General features: G+C 40.3%; 1 protein-coding gene and 1 long non-coding RNA gene across 2 annotated transcripts in view; both read right to left on the reverse strand.

The window, feature by feature from the left end:
* The window catches only part of aadac (arylacetamide deacetylase), a 54033-nt gene that overhangs the window by 4692 nt on the left and 30194 nt on the right, over positions 1–19147 (reverse strand). The gene's annotated exons all lie outside the window — the stretch shown is intronic.
* LOC306996664 lies at positions 14546–15799 on the reverse strand. Its single transcript, XR_013797141.1, has 3 exons — positions 15776–15799; positions 14759–14902; positions 14546–14614 (listed from the first exon to the last, which is right to left on the reverse strand). It is a non-coding gene; the product is annotated as an uncharacterized lncRNA (long non-coding RNA).

Consider the following 19147-nt stretch of genomic DNA (forward strand, 5'->3'; position numbering starts at 1 on the left):
CTTATTACTAAGGTGTTAAATTAAAAAGCAAAATTAAAATTTGACTAATCCAGTAATTAATTTTTTCTATTTTTGATCTGAGCACACAATCAGAAAATCATAAAACCCGTCGTTATTCGTTTTAGTTCAGGAAATAAATAATGGAAAAACAAGTCGTTTTTTTATTTTATTTTTATTTTATTTTATTTGAAAAAATTATTGTGAAACGAATAAAAAATGAACGAATGATGAACGAATGATACACGGACACATCATATTCCACGATTATAGGCCTACTGCGGGCGCAAACAGACAAAGAAACACCAGAAACACCATTTTTGTAGCAATTTTTAATGTCGTCTTTTAAATCTGAAATAAAGACAATGTTGCTTGACAAAAGATTGGATAGCCTATACTAGGCTAATTCAAAAGTTGGGGTAATTATTGAACGAATAAGACACGTATGTGTGGCAACAGCAGCTTAACAGTAGCACATATTTTGGCCACGGCGCGACACACATGAACAGAAACAAAACTATTCGGCCTAAAAAAACGGAACATGGATTATCCAGGTCTATCCACCTGAAACGACATAAGGAATAATATTTCAGAACAATTATAGTGACATTTCAAAATGCAATCTGACAATTAAATATAATTTGCTATCGATAGTTATGGTGCGTTCACACCGGACGCGAATAGCGCGTCAGGCGCGAGTGATTTCAATGGTAAGTCAATGCAAAGACGCGTTACGCGCGTAAAACGCCTGACGCGCTATTCGCGTCCGGTGTGTAGGGACCGTTAGGCTACTCACTTAATGTGAAAACTGGCATCCTTGCCTGGCATTCGTCACAATGCTTCGGATGTCTGGTGTTACAGTTGTCACTGAAATCCGCAGGCAGTTCTCGAGGTTTTTGTGCGTCAGTCGATTCCTCTCATACGTCTTTATTGCATTCATTGATGAGAAGGCAGACTCACATGTATAGGTGGAAGGGAACATTGTCAACACATAAAACGCAAGGTTCTTGATTGTGCTGTACTCCTCTGAGCATGCCACCCAAAAGGCACTCAGGGACTCTGCCGATCTGAATGCATCTTTGATCAGAGAGGTTGTTTGGAAATCAATTAACTCCATCTCAAATTTAGCCTCATCCAAGGAAGGGACGATTGTTTTGACCAGGGTGGAGAGTTCTCCGCTAGATCGGGTTGTGAGAGGGTCACGCACAAAAGCAATTACTTCATTCGGGACGGAGAAGTCCTCCAACCTAGAAGAGAAGTTGGCTCGGAGTTGCTTGATGAAGTCTACCATCAGTCCCGTCACTCGTCTTGCCTGTGTTTTTAGAGTACTAAAATGTAGGAGCCTGCCAGTTGATATGTCGGTCTCTAACAACCCCAGCTTGACGGTGAATGCTTGGAGCTTTTCAACCATGTCCACGATGGTTTTGTCTTTTCCCTGTAGCTGCATGTTAAGGTTGTTTAAATGGCCAAATATGTCAGCTAAAAATGCAACATTGGACATGAACTTCTCGTCCTCCAGAAAGGCAAGGTGATCTGCTGCTGCCTTACTCTTGCTAGATATAAGGAATGCCTTCACCTCACCCAGTAGCGCACAGAAGCGCTCCAACGCTTTGCCCTTGCTTAGCCAGCGCACGTCATTGTGCAGCAGCAGGTCGTCGTGGGTGGCCTCCTCTGAATCTGCCACAAGCTGTCGGAAAAGCCGATGCTGGGTGCTTGATGTACCCCTGACAAAATTGATGACACGCATCACTTTATCCATAACTACCTTCAGCTCACCACTGAGCTTTGCACAAAGTACACTCTGGTGGATAAGACAATGCAGCCCATGCATTTGGGGGGCGATCTCCTTTAACCTGCTCACCAAACCTCTGTGTTTACCCACCATAGCAGGGGCCCCATCTGTCACGAGTAGGTTGACTTTCTCAAATGACAATGAAAGCCGTTCAAACACTTTTGACAGTTCAGTGAATATAATATCTCTAGTGGTGTTCCCCTCCAAAGGAATAAGAGACAGCAAATCTTCTCTAAACTGCTTCCCATCAAAATACCTGACAAAGACACACATCTGGGCAACATCTGTGTTGTCAGTGCTCTCGTCTACCGCTAAGGAGAAGTAATTAGCCTTATTGAGATCACTGATAACGACTCCCTGCACAGCATCAGACAACGCCTCTATGCGGCGGGTAGCGGACCTTGCAGAAAGGGGCACCTGTTTGACAGAGGCAATGATTCCATCCATGGACTTGTCAACAGCCAATTCCTCCAACACTGCAACCATGACTTCTTTAAAAAGCTCTGCGTCGGTGAAAGGCTTGTTGTTTTTTGCGAGCAACCAAGACGCTTTTAGAGACGCACTTGTCGCTTTTTGTTGCGAGGTGAAACCTGCTGCCCTGAGCATAGCCTTGTGCCAGCGCTTCGATTTTGCGCTTTCGTGCCTCTGTTTGAAGTGGATAGGCAACCTTGAAGCTGCCATGCTTTGTCTCATGGTGCCGTCTTATGTTATATTCTTTGCAAACAGCGACAACTTCTTTGCAAATCAGACACACCGGCTTTGCATTTTTGAAATCCGGTAAAACGAACGCAAAACTCTCTTTCCATTCCTCTCTAAAGACTCTATTTTCATCGTCAACTTTCCTCTTAAGACTTTTGGACAAAGACATTTTATCCCAGCTACCTCTTAGCTAACTTGCCTACGTAACAACCAGGGTTCGAATTATAATATAATCTTTGTGGGGGTCTCTTAAAAAAAGAGAAAAAAGTAGCCTATGAGCAGGCGCGGTGTGTGTGAAAAAATAAATTGCTTAACACTGACGTAACTTTGTTTTAAAAAGTGAGTGAGTGAGTGGGGGTTGGTAATACAATGCTAAATCAGATATATGTACAATAACATGTCCAACAATCGATTTAAATAATACATGGGGTTTAATTTATCGTTAATGAGATGTATTTGTGGCATTTTCCGCGGCATTTTCTCGTGTGCTTAAATGGGCCAGTGGTAGAACTTTCGTCAAGTGTTTAAAAGGTTCAGGATTCTAATCTGCATTCATATAGTTTTTTTTTTTTTTTCATCAAAACCGATTATGCTCATCAGTGGTTGTATATCAAGTAGTAGGGACACGTTTGTGTGCATTATATTTTGTGCTTTCACCGTAACGAATAGGCCTATTCCATGTAGCTGGCCCGCCATCTACTGGATAAAAAAAATATTGGCCCGCGGCCAAAGTTACTTGCCGACCCCTGCCCTATGAGGTCGGACGCTATTAGTCGGACGATTATTTTATCGATTAGTCGACTAATCTAACGACTAATTGGATGATTAATATAACAATTATTTTTCTGTTGCTCGATTAATAAAAACCCTGGCCTGGACATTGCTTGGCTCCATTAATTGACATTGGTGAACTAGCGTACTGAATTATGATACTATAAGCTGGCTAACGTTAGTCTAACATTATGTATTTGACTCGTAAACGATCACAGCATGAGTTAACGCATGACTCGTGAGTTAGCTAACGCTAGACAGATAACGTTAAAAGCTACTGCAATCTGCTTGCTACCGTTAGCTAGATCTAGCAGCTGTGCACTTTAGTGGTGCTGGGCTAACCAAGGCATCTTAGCTCTGTGCAGTTTGTTCGTGCTAGGTTAGTAGCTACCGTTCACATTAGTTCAAAATCTGTTGGAACTATTTTTCTATTTTATTTAACTATTTGAAAAAAACAAACATTCAATTCAATTACTTTACTATTTATGACAGTAATCATAAGTAAATAATACATTGAAGGTTACATGCTGTAAAACGCAAATATTGAGAAATATTGCCTAAAAATAAGCAACCTTCTATGCACACATTATTATTATTATTATTAGTAGTAGTAGTAGTAGTAGTATTTTTAATACATGGAGATGTAGCTAAATCTATTGTACAGTAGTAGACTACTATCATTATTTCTGTAAAAAAAATTAAATTCAAAGTTAAACAGAACTTTTATTTTGACGGGTTACCGTGAAGACCTTTGAGTTTCTGTGTGTGTATGATATGATGATAGTTTTTCTCAAAACAGTAAAATGCTCATGAAACGACTCTCAGAGTGGCTCTGGAGATGAATTTCATCATGTCATCATATCGTGAGGCACCAGAGACTGAAAACAGTCACTCGCTCTGCGCCATTTATTCACACAGAGACAAGCAGAACATGCAGGGTTAATATTTAAATAGACTTTTTGCAGTTTAATATACACAGACACTATATCGTGGTATATATAACGGCTACAGTGCTCATAGTAAAAAAGTTTAATGCGACAACATTGACTGGGAGACGTGCCAAAGTAAATATGCCGACATACTGACCCTCTTTTTAGAGCACTACCCCAACGCATCTACCGATGGTTTTCCTCATCAAAAGGAGGACATTACCTGTGCCGTCCTCACAACCAAGCTAAAGGCAGTTCGGGTGAAATACAGAGATGCTGTGGACACAGGCCGTAGGTCTGGGCATGGAAGAGTAGTCCTCCTGTATTTTGAAATGTGCGAGCAGGTATGGGGTGGTTCGCCGGCCACCACCACTTTGCCCACCGGTGTCGAAACTAATGACCTGGAGCCCTCGTGTCCCAAGCCTCGCCTCAAGGCTCGTCAACATTGGATGTCATTGATTTCAGCGTAGAAGTTGAAGAACATCCTGATGTTTGCAGCGTAGTACCACCAGTGAAGGAGAGGAGAGATCTTCTAAACGTATGTAACGTTATACAATTGTCGTTAGTAGCCTAGTTACCTCTATGTCTGACCTCATCAGACGGATGTGTATATTGATGTGATGTGATAAGTTTGTGTCATTGTGGCCTACACTTATTTCTACATTCATTTGTTGTAAAAAAGCCTTTAAAAAAAAATGAATACTAGAATAGAATGGAAAAGTAATGTTTGTAACACTGTATTTTTTTACTGCAAATTATGCTGTTGTAATTAATTTTGATCTACTTTGTAAGGCCAAACTAAGAGGACACCGCCAGGAGCGTCTGAATAAACGGCTTTCAGCAGAGTCTCTGCAACAACGTGCTGTTGAAGAAGACCAGCGTATTAAAAGACAACTCCTTAACGTCATTGAGGCCTCAGAAAAAAGAGCCGCTGAGAACTTTTCTAAAGTTTCCAATACACTGGATAGGCTTACAACCTCAATTGTTCATGGGTTTTCTTTCCTGCGTGAAACACTCCATACACCACCACTAGCACATGTGTCACCACCACACTACCCCACAACACTAGCCCAGCAAGGTCCTATGCCATCACAACATTCATATCTGCCAAATAAAATACATCAGGTATTCCCACAAAACTCCTCAGGCAATAGAACACACACACACACAATGTAATGCCTATTACTATTAACACTGCAGATTTGTCCTTCATACCTGTTGAGGGCCCAGGGCAGTTCTCGTACACCCAAGCACTTTTCAAGAAAGATTGAAAATCTTACGGTTGTTTCTGCAAGCTACGGTTACTTTTTGATTGTAAAAAGGCAAGTATAATAGCTTGTCTAATGTACCTTTGGAATGTTTTATTTATATTATTGAGGTCAGTTGAATTCCGAATTGAGTTCATTTGAACACTGTTCGTATGCCCTATTTTTGAACAGTGATACAATTTGTTTATTGTAATGTGCTAGGTAACTAGGACTACAGTTTAAAATTAGCCAACTGGCTAACACTGGTGCATTTGTAGAAATGTAAAGTTTATTGTCCTAATCAAATAAAAATAAGCTCAAACACAGCTTTTGAAGCCTCTTGGAAATTTCATTTTCAATGCTATTTTATTTATTGTTTTGTAATATGTTAGTTATAAGCAGTACAGAGGCTTTTTATTTGTACAGTGTTTGTTCTCTTTAATGCCGTAATGACAAACAATTATTGTGTCTGACCAGAATTAAACTGGTTGAAAAGCATTCAGACTTGTGTCTGTAATTGTGTAAGACTCACACAGTGAAGTATGCTGGGGCAACTATAAAACCACTGACAATTTGTTACTGTAAACCTGGCCCACAAAACTATTGAGTATCAAATACAAATAACAAAATTGTAAAGAAAAATGCTTAAACACAAACATTAGCCTGTACTAAAATGTATAAATTTAAACAGAATAGGCTACTTCAACATGTTCGTTAAACCAGTTTAACACACACACACACACACACTTGAGGTCCCTTTATGGCTCAAGAAACTGTGTCAGGACTCTCTTGACCCTCTTCCCTTCAGCTGACATTCCCTCTCTGACAGTTGGTGGATTATCAGGTTGGTTGTCCCGGTCATATTGAATAGCCTCTGTAACCCTGGTGTCATCCACAGTGTCCATAGCAGCCTCACAGTAATTATGCAGGACGAAGCATGCATATACGACGAAACGAAGGTCATTAAGGTTAATGTCCATTGCTCTTCTCAGGGCTCCAAACCGGCCTTTCAGCCTCCCAAACGTGCACTCGATAACCATCCGTGCACGGCACAAAGACAGTCCAAAGTACTGCTCCTGAGCACTGGTCCCCCCCATTCGCATACTCTTTCATTAGGTATGGGAGCAGAGGATATGCAGGATCTCCAAGTAAGTACACTGGTATGGCCTCTTCATCCTCAACTATTTTCCTGGGACATGGTGGGATTTTTCCATCTTTAAGATAGCCGTTGAGTGTGGAATTTGCAAAAAATGCGGGCGTTGTGAACGCTCCCAGGCCATTTTACTACCACATCAATGAAACAATATTTATAGTCGCAGGTAGCCTGCACGTTCATACTGAACCTCCCTTTTCTATTGACATAGTCTGTGGAATTTACAGATGGATGCTTTATTTCCACATGTGTGCCATCCACAGCACCTATGCATTGAGGGAGTCCATGCATTTCTTCAAATTTCTGCACTAGTTTCTGCACAGAATTTTCGGATGTGGGCAGTTGTATGTACATAGGACCTAAGTGGACAGCTATTGCCTCACACACTTGCCTTACTATTATTGACACGGTCGATCGAGAAAGACTGAAAGCGTTGGTTGTCTTGCGCAGTCTACCCTCGTCGGTCAGGTAATATAAGGTGCAGGCAACTTTTTTTATGACACCGACAGGGGAGCGCATGCCGGTCGTCTCAGTCTCGACGTAGCAATTCGGAGAGTGACAGCAGCGATGACCTTGACTTTTCACGCCACTCATTCAGGACAACCACTTCATTTTCGAAGTTCTCCCACCAGACAGCAGTTCGCCCAGGTCGGACCCAAAACCGGCGGCGCTGGCAGTGACGCGGACTGGTTCTTTGTGTTGGAGGGAGGAGAAGTTGTTGCAAAATTGCTGACCTCTGAGCACTCATTCGTCTCTGCTCCTCGACATAATGGAGCAGCTGTATTTGCAAATGCAAACACACGAAAAGAGTGTGCACCAACATAAATGTGACAGCTACTCTGAACGCTTCCATGATCACCATAGCCGAATGAAAATGTAAACATAGGTCGCACTTTTTATGTAGGTGCGAGCTCTAGCGCAATCTGTGACGTTGGCTGCCTAAAATCCGTTTGTCTCAGTTCACATGCAAACGAAGATTTTCAAAATCTCCACTCTGGCCGGAGTTTTTAGAAAGAATCGTTTTCAGAGGAGAATTCTCCGTTTGCGTGTAAACGAGGGGCACAACCGAAGGGAAATGTCTCCGTTTTTCAAAATAACCATGTACGTGTAAACGGGGCCTAAGATTCCGTCTCTCACAGTTGAAGTGTACCTATGATAAAAATTGCAGACCTCTACATGCTTTGTAAGTAGGAAAACCTGCAAAATCGGCAGTGTATAAAATACTTGTTCTCCCTACTGTATATAAATCTACTTCAATAAAGGACAGGGAAAGATGGAGACAGAGGAAACACACGCACACTATTTTTTTTCCTCCAAGCCAAGGTGACGTTCGTCACAGAGCCGCTATTATCTATCTTTTTCACAAAACATTAGAGACAATTAGAAGTTTGAATTATATTTTTTATACTGATTCCTAATTCGTATTAAAATTTGAATTTTTAACATGAGAGGGACTAAAGAATACCTCCTTGACCTATGCAATGGATCAGCTAACAGTACAACAATTTTCATGTACATGCAGAAAGGGACATGTATGCTAGACAGGAACATGGGAGCCAAAATTACTTAAATCATTTGAAATCACTCTATTCTATATTTATTTTGATAAACTTACTTACTGACAATTACTGTTTAATATTGATTAACAAGCAGGTAGTGGGAAGATGATTGAGCACCCTCCCCTTTCAAACATTTTAACCAGGACTATTAGATACAAATTTTCATTACTCAACTATGTAATCAGGACCTCTATACTATATATATTATCCGTATCAATAACAAATCCAAGAATCAAGAGCCTTGACTGTATCAAGGTTTAAAGTATTTGTCTGGAAAACTGAGTTGAGTTCAAGTTAGTTCATTATCTGCATTCCTAGATATCTCCTTGTAATTTCAGTCACTATTTTTTCCAACATTAATTGGCCAAATAATGTTGAAGAACAAACAAAAATTAAAGCTGCAAGCAGCGATGAAAGGGCCCTCGCACCCGTGCCACCGCCACCCGGTGGCTTTAGGAAGACAGAGCACGGTGGGCAATGTGCATTTAAGTAGGTAAAAATAGGAGGAGTATGTCAAAGTCAGTTACAAAAATGTCCTTGATTACGGGGATAATAGCATGCGTTATAACTCAGATAAGTGTTGCTAGCATGTTTTAGCATGCTTCTAGCATGTTTAGAACTCAATAGCATATTAAATATGTCGCTAGTAATGCATCACAGTGTAAAACGTGTCACTTCCTGTCGACAGTAGGTGGCGCTACTACTTTAACTTAAAATTGTCATGTAGATGTGTTCAGGGCAGGACTCTTATCAAACGTGTGAAGTTTGGGGCAGATTGGACATTGCCTTCTTCAGTAACACCAACTTCCTGTTTCATTGCATTAGCGTGCTTTAGCACTTAGCTAAGAATTGCTAGCATGTTTTAACATGTTTCTAACATGTATATAACTCAATGGCATATTTAATATGTTGCTAGTACTGCATCACAGTGTTAAACATGTCATTTCCTGTTGCCAGTAGGTGGCGCTATTACTATAACTGAATATTCTCATGTAAATGTGTTAAACATGAGAATATTCAACCGTGTGAAGTTTGGGGCAGATTAAACATCCAATGCCTGAGTTACAGCAAATTCCTATTTAATTGCATTAATAGCATGATTTAGCACCTAGCTAATGTTTGCTAGCATGTTTTAGCATGTTTCTAGTATGTTGTTAACATGTTTAACACTTGCTGGCACTTTTTTGTATGTTATTAGGAGTCCAAAACAGTGTTAAACATGTCACTTCCTGTTGCCAGCAGGTGGCGCTATGACTTTAACTGAATTTGAGCATGGTCATGTGTTCAGGACAGAACGCTTATCAACCGTGTGAAGTTTGGGGCAGATTGGACATTCAATGCCTGAGTTACAGCAAATTCCTATTTAATTGCAGTAATAGCATGCTTTAGCACTTAGCTAATGTTTGCTAGCATGTTTTAGCATGTTTCTAGTATGTTGTTAACATGTTAAGCACTTGCTGGCAATTTTTTATATGTTATTAGGAGTCCAAAACAGTGTTAAACATGTCACTTCCTGTTGCCAGCAGGTGGCGCTATGACTGTAACTGAATTTGAGCATGGTCATGTGTTCAGGACAGAACTCTTATCAACCGTGTGAAGTTTGGGGCAGAATGGACATTGTTTGCCTGAGTTACAGCAACTTCCTGTTTCAAGGCGAAACATCAAAATTTGTCAGGCCGCCGAGGACACGCCCTTCGACGAAAACTCAAGATCTTCGCAATTACACTCACCAAATTTGAAGATGATCAGATTAAAACTGTAGGAGGAGCTCGTTAAAGTACGAGGCCTGAAAATGGCAAAAACTGCACAAAAATCAGAGAGGAAGTTCAAAATGGCTGACTTCCTGTTGTGTTTAAGGCTATGCTCCAAGAGACTTTTTTGTAGGTATTGGGTCATTACATGTATGTACCGAATTTTGTACACATACGTGAAACGTAGCGGGAGGCGCACTCCGTTGAACCTTTATAGGTGGCGCTATCGAGCCATTTTACCCCGCCCAATTCTGAAACGCATATCAGATGTCAATTTTCGCCAGTTCTGACGCGTGTGCAAATTTTCGTGAGTTTTCGTGCATGTTTAGGCCCTCAAAAATGCGATTAAATGCGGAAAATAATAATAATAATAATAATAATAAACAGAGCAATTCCAATAGTGTCCTCGCACCATCGGTGCTCGGGCCCTAAAAAGTTTAGTGTGTCCTGTTTTGTGCATCCTGTAGTCCACTATATATTCCACTATAGTTTCTGACAGTTGTACAATGGGCAACGGTACAATGGTACAAATTGTTTAGTTTCACAGCAGCAGGCAGTTTGGCAGCAGAAAGCCAAGTCTACGTGTATATGTATATCGTCGCTGTCGGGCGGAATCCTCGTATCTCCAAAACCATTATTTTTCAGGAAATTGAAAAAAACGGCATATTTTTTTAGTTATTAAACATTGTATCGTTAAAGTTGGTATTACACCTTATATTGCTATCGTATAATGTTGTGTACTAACATTAACACAACATTTCCCCAAAATCATGTTTAATCGGAGATACGAGATTTGTGACTTCAGAGCAGGGAGATACGAGATTACACTGTCATTGATAAGAATGGTACGGTACGGACACAGACGTCGCTGCTGCCAGCAGTGTTTTGACAAGAGACAATTCTTTAGGAGCTAATTAAAGCTAATGATTGTGGTTATATACAATACATCTTTCTTAACTCTATTTTAAAGGTTTAAGAGATTTAAGTGATGCAATACAAAAAACGATGAGCTGTCTAATAGGCGGACATTAGCCTAATATATGCAAACTTACCTTCATGGCTCACAGGCTTCCTTCTGCACCGAAGCATTACAGCGATTTTTAACAAAACAGGCCTACTCAAATGTATCTAACCTAACTATTTTCACTCGTTATTGTCTAAAAAACAGACAGAGTTTAGATAGGCTTACTAGTAGACAGCCCTTTTTTCTACCATAAATACAAACCTTGCTACTTAGGGTATTTTACATGCACAGTGCCAAGAGAGAAATAGTCTAGAAATAGGCCAAACAGCTGAACTTTGAGTCAGTAAAATAATAATAAAAACAATAATTTAATGATGGTATCCAAAACATTCAATTCAAGTATTATATTAGATACATTTTAAAACTTCAATGCACATGTATAATAAGCCTAGTAATAAGTAGATATTTAAAATAATTCAATAACTGAATTCAAGTATTAAAGGCGTTGAACAATTTTTAAACTAAGCGGTTCATTGAAAATAAATGGTTGACAGAAGAAGGTATGTTTATTGGGCAAGGGTAAATAAATAGGGTGGTGCTTCAGTGAGAACAGGGGCAATGGCAGGGTTGTATTAAAAATATATTTTGAAGAATGTCAGTAACCAAACAGTTAACTGGAGCCATTGACTTCCACAGTATTTATTTTTTTCCTACTATGGAAGTCAATGGCTTCAGTTAACTGTTTGGTTACTGACATTCTTCATAAAAGTATATGTATACAAATATCTTCCTTTGTGATCAGCAGAAGAAAGACATTCATACAGATCTGAAACAATTTAATTTAGAAGTGAACAATCCGTTTAAATAAATAAATAAATAAATAAATAAATACATTATGTCCCTTTAAGGCTTGCTTTACTACTGAGTGTATTTCCCAGCTAACAGTCTTTTGTCATAAGAACGTTCTCCAAATATTCAGTGCTGGTTCTGGGAACGTGAAAAATGTCCAGTTTTCTTGACGTTACAGGAACTTGTTTAAAAGGTATAATGTTCCTTTATAAATGTTCTTTCAACTTAATTTTCATTTCAACATTCCAAGAACATAAAAATGTCCAGTTTGCTTAATGTTAGAATGTTATTTAAAGGTTAGTGTGATGTTAGTAATAAGTGAAGCTGGTAATGCTGTTTGTGGAGTAGTTTAATCAGATCTTGAGAGGGTTAATATCTCCAGTTCATCTAAGGCTGTGTCTCAAGAAAGTTGTAGTTTGTGTTCTTAAAGGGTTAGTTCACCCAAAAATGAAAATGATGTCATTAATGACATCATTTTCATTTTTGGGTGAACTAACCCTTTAATTCTCTCTCTTTCAGTGCTTGTTCACAGCAGGTGTTTGAATGATTGAAAGAATGTTTCAGGAACATCACACTAACCTTTAAATAACATTCATGAAACTGGGCATTTTTATGTTCTTGGAATGTTAGAAGTCAATGTTCCTAGAATGTTTAAATGAAAATTAAGTTTTAAGATTTTCCATGTTCCCAGAACCAACACTGAATATTTGGAGAATGTTCTTATAACAAAAGTCTGTTAGCTGGGTTGTGTTTGTGAGTAGGCTGAGCCGTTGTCTGTGTGCATGTGTATGTGATGCTCTGTGTGTGTTACATTGCCATCATATTGACCGTGTTAATACTAATACTGCATCCTAGTGAAGCAAATTGTCATAAAAGCTGTGAAAGTCCTTTGGGATGACTTCCTTCAGGTCTTGGAGGTGTTTGAATTTCAGCTCTTTGATCTTCAGGCGGTCTGAATAGAGTGGGGTGACTGTGTGGCTGTCTGAGGTGGAGTTTCGGAGTTGGTGACTCGGATGTGGATGCCAGGCATCAGAGTGGTTGATTTTGAAGTCCATCGTTCCCATTGTTGTTGTACCTGCACAAAATATAACACAACAACATAATCACTGTAAGATTTCATAAAACAACATGCAACATCATAATGTCATGCCTACAGTATATTGTAAGACATAAGATTTACATTGGTAATTACCTGATGGCTCTGATATCATGGACAGTGGGGTCACCAGGCCCTACTCCAGGGCGCAGAGACTTGCAGAGCCTCAGCTTGGTGAAGTCTTGGAAGAAGGTGTGGTCGATGTACTTGACTTCATATGGATGAGGCTTCACACGGGCCCTCTTCATCAGGTTAACATACTCCACTGGGAGATACACATCCTGGTCCCTCAGACGCCTCTCGATGACGCTGTGAATGGAGTCGCATTCCATTTGAGTATGCCCCTTCTCAAGGTACTTCTGAATGACGACTTTGTTTTTCTTCATGGAGAAAAGAAGAAGTGCATTGCTTAGAACTGCATTCCGGTTCTGATACCCGCAGCCTTCACTCCACAGAATAAATGTGTCAGGCTCAGTCTGTGCAGAGAGGTAGTCGACTATGCATGTAACAAACTCACTGGCAGACAAGGATCCCTCGCCTTCATGCCAGACATAACATGTGGCACTGTGTGTCAGCATGTTGTACACAGTAAAATTGTGAACTGCAAGCTTTGTTTTGTAATACAAGGCAGAGGCTTTTAGCTTTGGGCACAAAAGGAGGGCTTGTAAGTCCATACATACAACCATGATGTTGTTGCTGGCCTTGCTTTTGTCAGACAACTTTTCGGCGCGGGCCTCTTCTTTTTGAAGGAGGTGGTGCTGCCACTCATCATCAGGTAAGTTGCCGGTCTTGAAAGCACAACAAATGTTGCACTGGTCCTTTTTTGGGTGGTAAAGGCCTAGGTTGAGACGCTTGAACTCATCTGTGAACACTTGCCTTGACAAAGGTGTCACATTCTTCTCTGCTGCAGCGCGACAATACACTGCATACAGATCAGCCATCGACTGAAACACAGGTTCCAGATACTGTTTGGATGTTGTGGATCTGCAGTAGTGTGAGGGCACCTTTGGGAGATCCTGCAAAAAGCTGTGAATTAATTCATGGCCAGCCACTGAACGACGTGCGTTGCTGTGTGTTTGTCCCTCTGTGTCTGCTTGCATGTGTCCCTCCTTTGCCCAGTTAAGGGCAGACCACTCGCCTATTCCTAGGGTAGACAAAAACATACTTTTGCAGACACGTCTTCTCTGCCCACTGACCCGTAAAAAAAAACACAGGGAATTTGATCTTCGTGAATTTTCAGCCCCCCTTCTCCTTTGCACGGGGACCACATCAATTAGACCATGCACATAAACCCTCTTCTCCTCCCAGGTCATATGTTGCCAAAAGTCATTGAAAATTTTATTCCTCTCAGGCTCGCCGATTGCACTGCAGTGATGTTTAGCTGACTTGGCACATGCTGCTGATGAACATCTAGGCCCTATAGCCCGTGGCTCCCTCATTATTTCCTTCTGCTTCTGTTTTCCAACATATGACTTCCCAACCATTCTTCTTTTCTTGTTGATGACTTTCTTCCAGGTGTTTTCAGCTCTCAGTCTTTTCCTTGGAGGTGCGTCTTCCTCAGCATTTGAGCACGAATTCTCTGCTGCATCTTCATTTCCACCATGGAAAACATTAAAATACACACACAAACCAAACGTGCATGAATGAGTTGCATCTTTATAAACTGTCAACAGTGAAGGCTATAGTAGAAGAACCTTATCTAATTTAATGAGAAATTGTAGAAAAGCATCTAACCTACCTGTGTCAAACTGCACCTGCTCTGGAGCCAGCAGTGAGGCCTCCTCTAACTCCAGACCACCAGATAAATCTTTTTAAACACATGATACAATTAGTGTGAATATTTTTTTTTAACAAATGTCTATTGTTGTGAAATCCATTTGCATGAAACTCATCCATTTTGGTATGTAAAATCATGATTATCTCTCATGATTATTATAGAAAATAACTATACCAGCATGTATCACTGTGTCCTCCATCTCTTCCTCTCTCTCTACACTCTCTCCATCAGAGCTCTCACTCTCTATTAGGGCCCTTGCCTGATCATATGGCACATTGACCATTTTGCATAGTTCCTCTAATGACACAGACATGGTTGCTGCAAAACATGAAATAAATAAAGGTCAAATGATCAACTTTCCCTAAGTTATACAGCATGTTTACGTATGAAAACGAAGCAAGAAGCCACACTGCAAAAAATGCTTTTCTTACTTAGTATTTTGTCTTGTTTCCAGTCCAAATACCAAATAAAAAATGATTAATTCAAGATTCCAAACACAAACACAGCTATTTCAAGGATATTAATTTTGATTCATTCCCCCGGAAAACAGGACATAATATCTTATAGTATTTTAGTCATCTAGTAATGCATCTTGATTTAATAATTTTTAGATATTTGGACTGGAAACAAGACAAAAATAGAAGAAAAGCATTTTTTGCAGTGCAGCATATAGCTTGCTTAAAGTGAAGAATATGACGGCAAAGGAAGCTACTTGTTGAACATGACGGCATGCCTTGACATTGAAAGCTACAATCCTGACATAGTACATTAAATTAACGTTATTATGTTGTTCCTCAGACGAGTGCCAGAACTAGCGGGGGTCGAGATTTTTTTCCTTTAAGCCCCACGAAAATCACGTTAGCTATCTCACCAAACATGACGACAAAACCAGGCTAACTAAGTCAACGGCAGGATATTTTTGTGCTTTAAATTCATTATCCTCGTCAGAAACAAAAACATGGAAGATTTAAATCAACAAGATAGCTAACGTTAACGTTAACGTTACAGTCCAATGCTAGACCTAAACCTAGAAAACCTAGAAAAATCTAGCATCCTCAGAAACGATAAGCTAACGTTACATTAGGCTTAGTAGCACTACCATTACTTCAAGATCGAGATAAAACTGTTATATATACTTATTAAAATTCATATAACTGAATCATGAATAACCAGTGTTTTGAGAACATTTACCTCAGGATGTGTTGCTCGATGAAGTGTTGCTCGTTCTTTCAATCTTGAAGAAACAAAATGCCGCGAAGCTCCCTCCCACGGAGTGAAGAAGAGGTGGAGTTACGAGGCTTCTCAGACAGTTGAAGTGTCCAATGGAGTTACGAGATTTGCTCTCAAGCTATTTTCAACACTTTAGATTGGTTAAAAATGTGTAAAAATAACAGACCCACGTGGGAACTGACCAATTGCATCGATTTGTGAAAAAATCAGAAATTGACTAAATTTGGACATACGAGGTTTCCGCCCGACAGCGACGATATGTATATGTAAAGAATGCATCAGACTTTTGGTCTGAAGGTTATCACTAAGTTTGTTTTGGGTTTTATGTTTGAACCATTGTTTCTGCTGCAGTCCATGATAATACAGGGATTCTGATTTAGAATGCTGAAGCGTTGTCACGTGCAGAGAGGGCTTACTCTCACTGCAGATTCATTGTTCATGGTTATCAAATCACAGCTGTCATCAGCAAATTCATTTCTGCCATTCCGACTTCCAGCTGCAGTAAAAATGCTGACCTCCGTGCACTCCTTCGCCTCTGCTCCTCGATATAGTAGAGCAGTTGTATTTGCAAATGCAAACAGGCCAAAAGCGTTTGCACAAAAGTAAAAATGAGTACCATCTTAACAGCATCCATGATCCGTAGACAAACTGTAAACATAGGGCGCTCACATGACGTTAAGCATTTTCTGGCGGGGGGCGGGGTGGAGGGCCAGGTCCATGGAGTGGAAGAGCTGGACACAGTCCCTGCGTCTCAAGGTCCATACTTTCTAGGGATGCACCGATCTGATACTCAGTATCGGTATCGGCTCCGATACTGCCATTTTTGCCGGATCGGGTATCGTCAGACGAGGCCGATCCAAATCCGACACCGTGCAGGAAGAGGACCTCTAGTGGTTACCCAGGAAGCACAAACCAGACACTGTGACAGTTCCTTCATCCAACCAAGAACCAGTGGATTAATTTCATTTTCTCTGGAAATGCGCCGACACAACTCCCCAAAGTTTTGCATGTCTGCGGCAAACATTTCACCAACGACTGTTTCCTCAACTTGGGCCAAAACAGAGCTGGCCTCGATGAACGTCTGAAAATACATCGACCGAGCTACCAAGCAACACTTTCTGATGTGTAATTGTTCAAGTTCAGACAGGTAATCTTTCTCTCAAATCGTTCAATACTGTTTATGCATCAGTAAGTCAAGCAGTGACTAAAATATCAACTTCACATCGTTTATTTTAGTAGGACAAAAATAATCGTATTTAAATTGTGAATAAATTATATACAGAAAGCGATCAAAGAACAATCTTTCACCACAGCGCGAGTTTATCTGGACACTTGCCAAACTCGTTATGAAATCAATGACACACGTTACACTCCTATTTTTTACAGTCTATGGTTACACTGCACAACGAAGCTCTTAGCTACTGTATTTACATCACCGTGAAAGCATGAGAGAGAGTGCAGAAACTGCATTGCAATGATAAGATCTTCATTCTTGCGATCAAAAACAGACTGTCATCTGCTCAATGCTCATCACGGCAACATTTTATGTGATGGGAATAGATCTTCTCAGCCTCCCCGGGAAAGTATATGCCAGGGTCCTGGAGAGGAGAACCTCGGATTCAGGAAGAACAGTGCGGTTTTCGTCCCGACCGTGGAACACTGGACCAGCTCTATACCCTCTATAGGGTGCTGGAGGGTTCATGGGAGTTTGCTCAACCAATCCACATGTGCTTTGTGGATTTGGAGAAGGCATTCGACTGTGTCCCTCGAGGTAGTAGGGTAGGAAGGGGGGATTCACCTGCACCCGAAAGGTATATTTTTTTAACCTATTTTTTTTGTAATCCTTAAGGTGTCTAGAAAAGGAATTTTGATGTTCCCCACGCAAATTTTTGTCCCATATGTGATTTTTTTGTATCATCTTTTGTGTCCGTGCTTGATTTTCGGCTGTGAAAAATGAAAACTTTAAATCTACATAGAATCTGAACAATACATCCTACAGACACAATCACCCCATTTTCTCTTCGTCTTTTCATGAGGAATTGATAGATATGAGGATTGTCATGATTAGATGATGTATAGTGCATAAAAACTCAAATAAACACCAAAAAATTGTGACATTGGATCGCTGGAACTCCTCCCCTATGGACCCTATTGATATATGTTTTCTAACTTTTGTATTTTTACAGTCTGTAAGATGTCTAATAAACAAATGTTGATGATCCTCACCTGAAATATTGTCACATGTATGTCTTTTCTGGCTAAATTGGTTGCCACCCTGGATTTCCAAAAGGAACACTCCACCGTTTTTTGAAATAGGGCTTATTCAACGTCTTTCCTACATTTAGATAGGTGGGCAAATACATTTCTGTCTCAGTGCATGCATTGTTTTAGTTTGGCAAGGTCGCCGCTAGCTTAGGTTAATGAATGGAATCCTTTGTTACCAGCTAGCATGTCCTGAGTAAAAGTGATAAATAAATAAAAAACCCACCTAATTACTTCTTGTGGCCTGCGTATTCACTACAAGTACAAATAGTGATGCAGATTAAGACTAGGCAATTTGCTAGGCAGATATTCACTTGGGACTATATTAGGGTGAAGCACAGGCGAAGCACTGCTACATGGGCGCAGAGATATCACACAGCACCTGAAATCCGTCAACATACCGGCGTATGATATATATGATAGCCAGTTGTTTCTAAATTGGCTACAAGACTCTCTGGAATTTGATTGCTCCTGTCTGCCCTACTGATGCCGAGTTGCTGAGCTGCTAAGTTGGTTTGAGTCTGTAAGCCTCGTATATATTTCTGTTTTGAATCTCTTTTTACTATCATTCAGCGTTGTTTAAGCTAAATATAACTTACTCAACATCACATATTAACCTGTGATCGCTAGCTTCAATCTAATTCATTGCTAGCACAAAACGCTAGTATTACGCGAGGATAGTAAGAATGCAAGGGCTTTAGATACTGCTTTGGATGTGACTAGTTTAGTGAACACTGTACATTGTTCGGTTCCGGCTGAAGTAGAGCCTGTGTAGCAGGGCAATTGGGTGACGGTACGACGCTATAGTCGCGGGACAAAACACCGCTCTTCCATTACGATTACCACAACAAATTAATTCTCCCCACTCAGTGAAACACCCACTGAGAATTCTGTTGAATGTGTCCTAGTTATTGGCGATTCTATTACACGGAACGTGAAAATAGAGACACCAGCCACCATAGTCACATGTTTGCCGGGAGCCAGAGCGCCTGACATCAAAGCAAATTTAAAAGTGCTGGCTAATGCTAATCGTTTTAAGATTTAGCTAAGATTATTAATCACGTCGGCACT

The sequence above is a fragment of the Phoxinus phoxinus genome (genome assembly GCF_949152265.1).
Source record: "Phoxinus phoxinus genome assembly, chromosome: 4".
Taxonomy (NCBI): domain Eukaryota; kingdom Metazoa; phylum Chordata; class Actinopteri; order Cypriniformes; family Leuciscidae; genus Phoxinus; species Phoxinus phoxinus.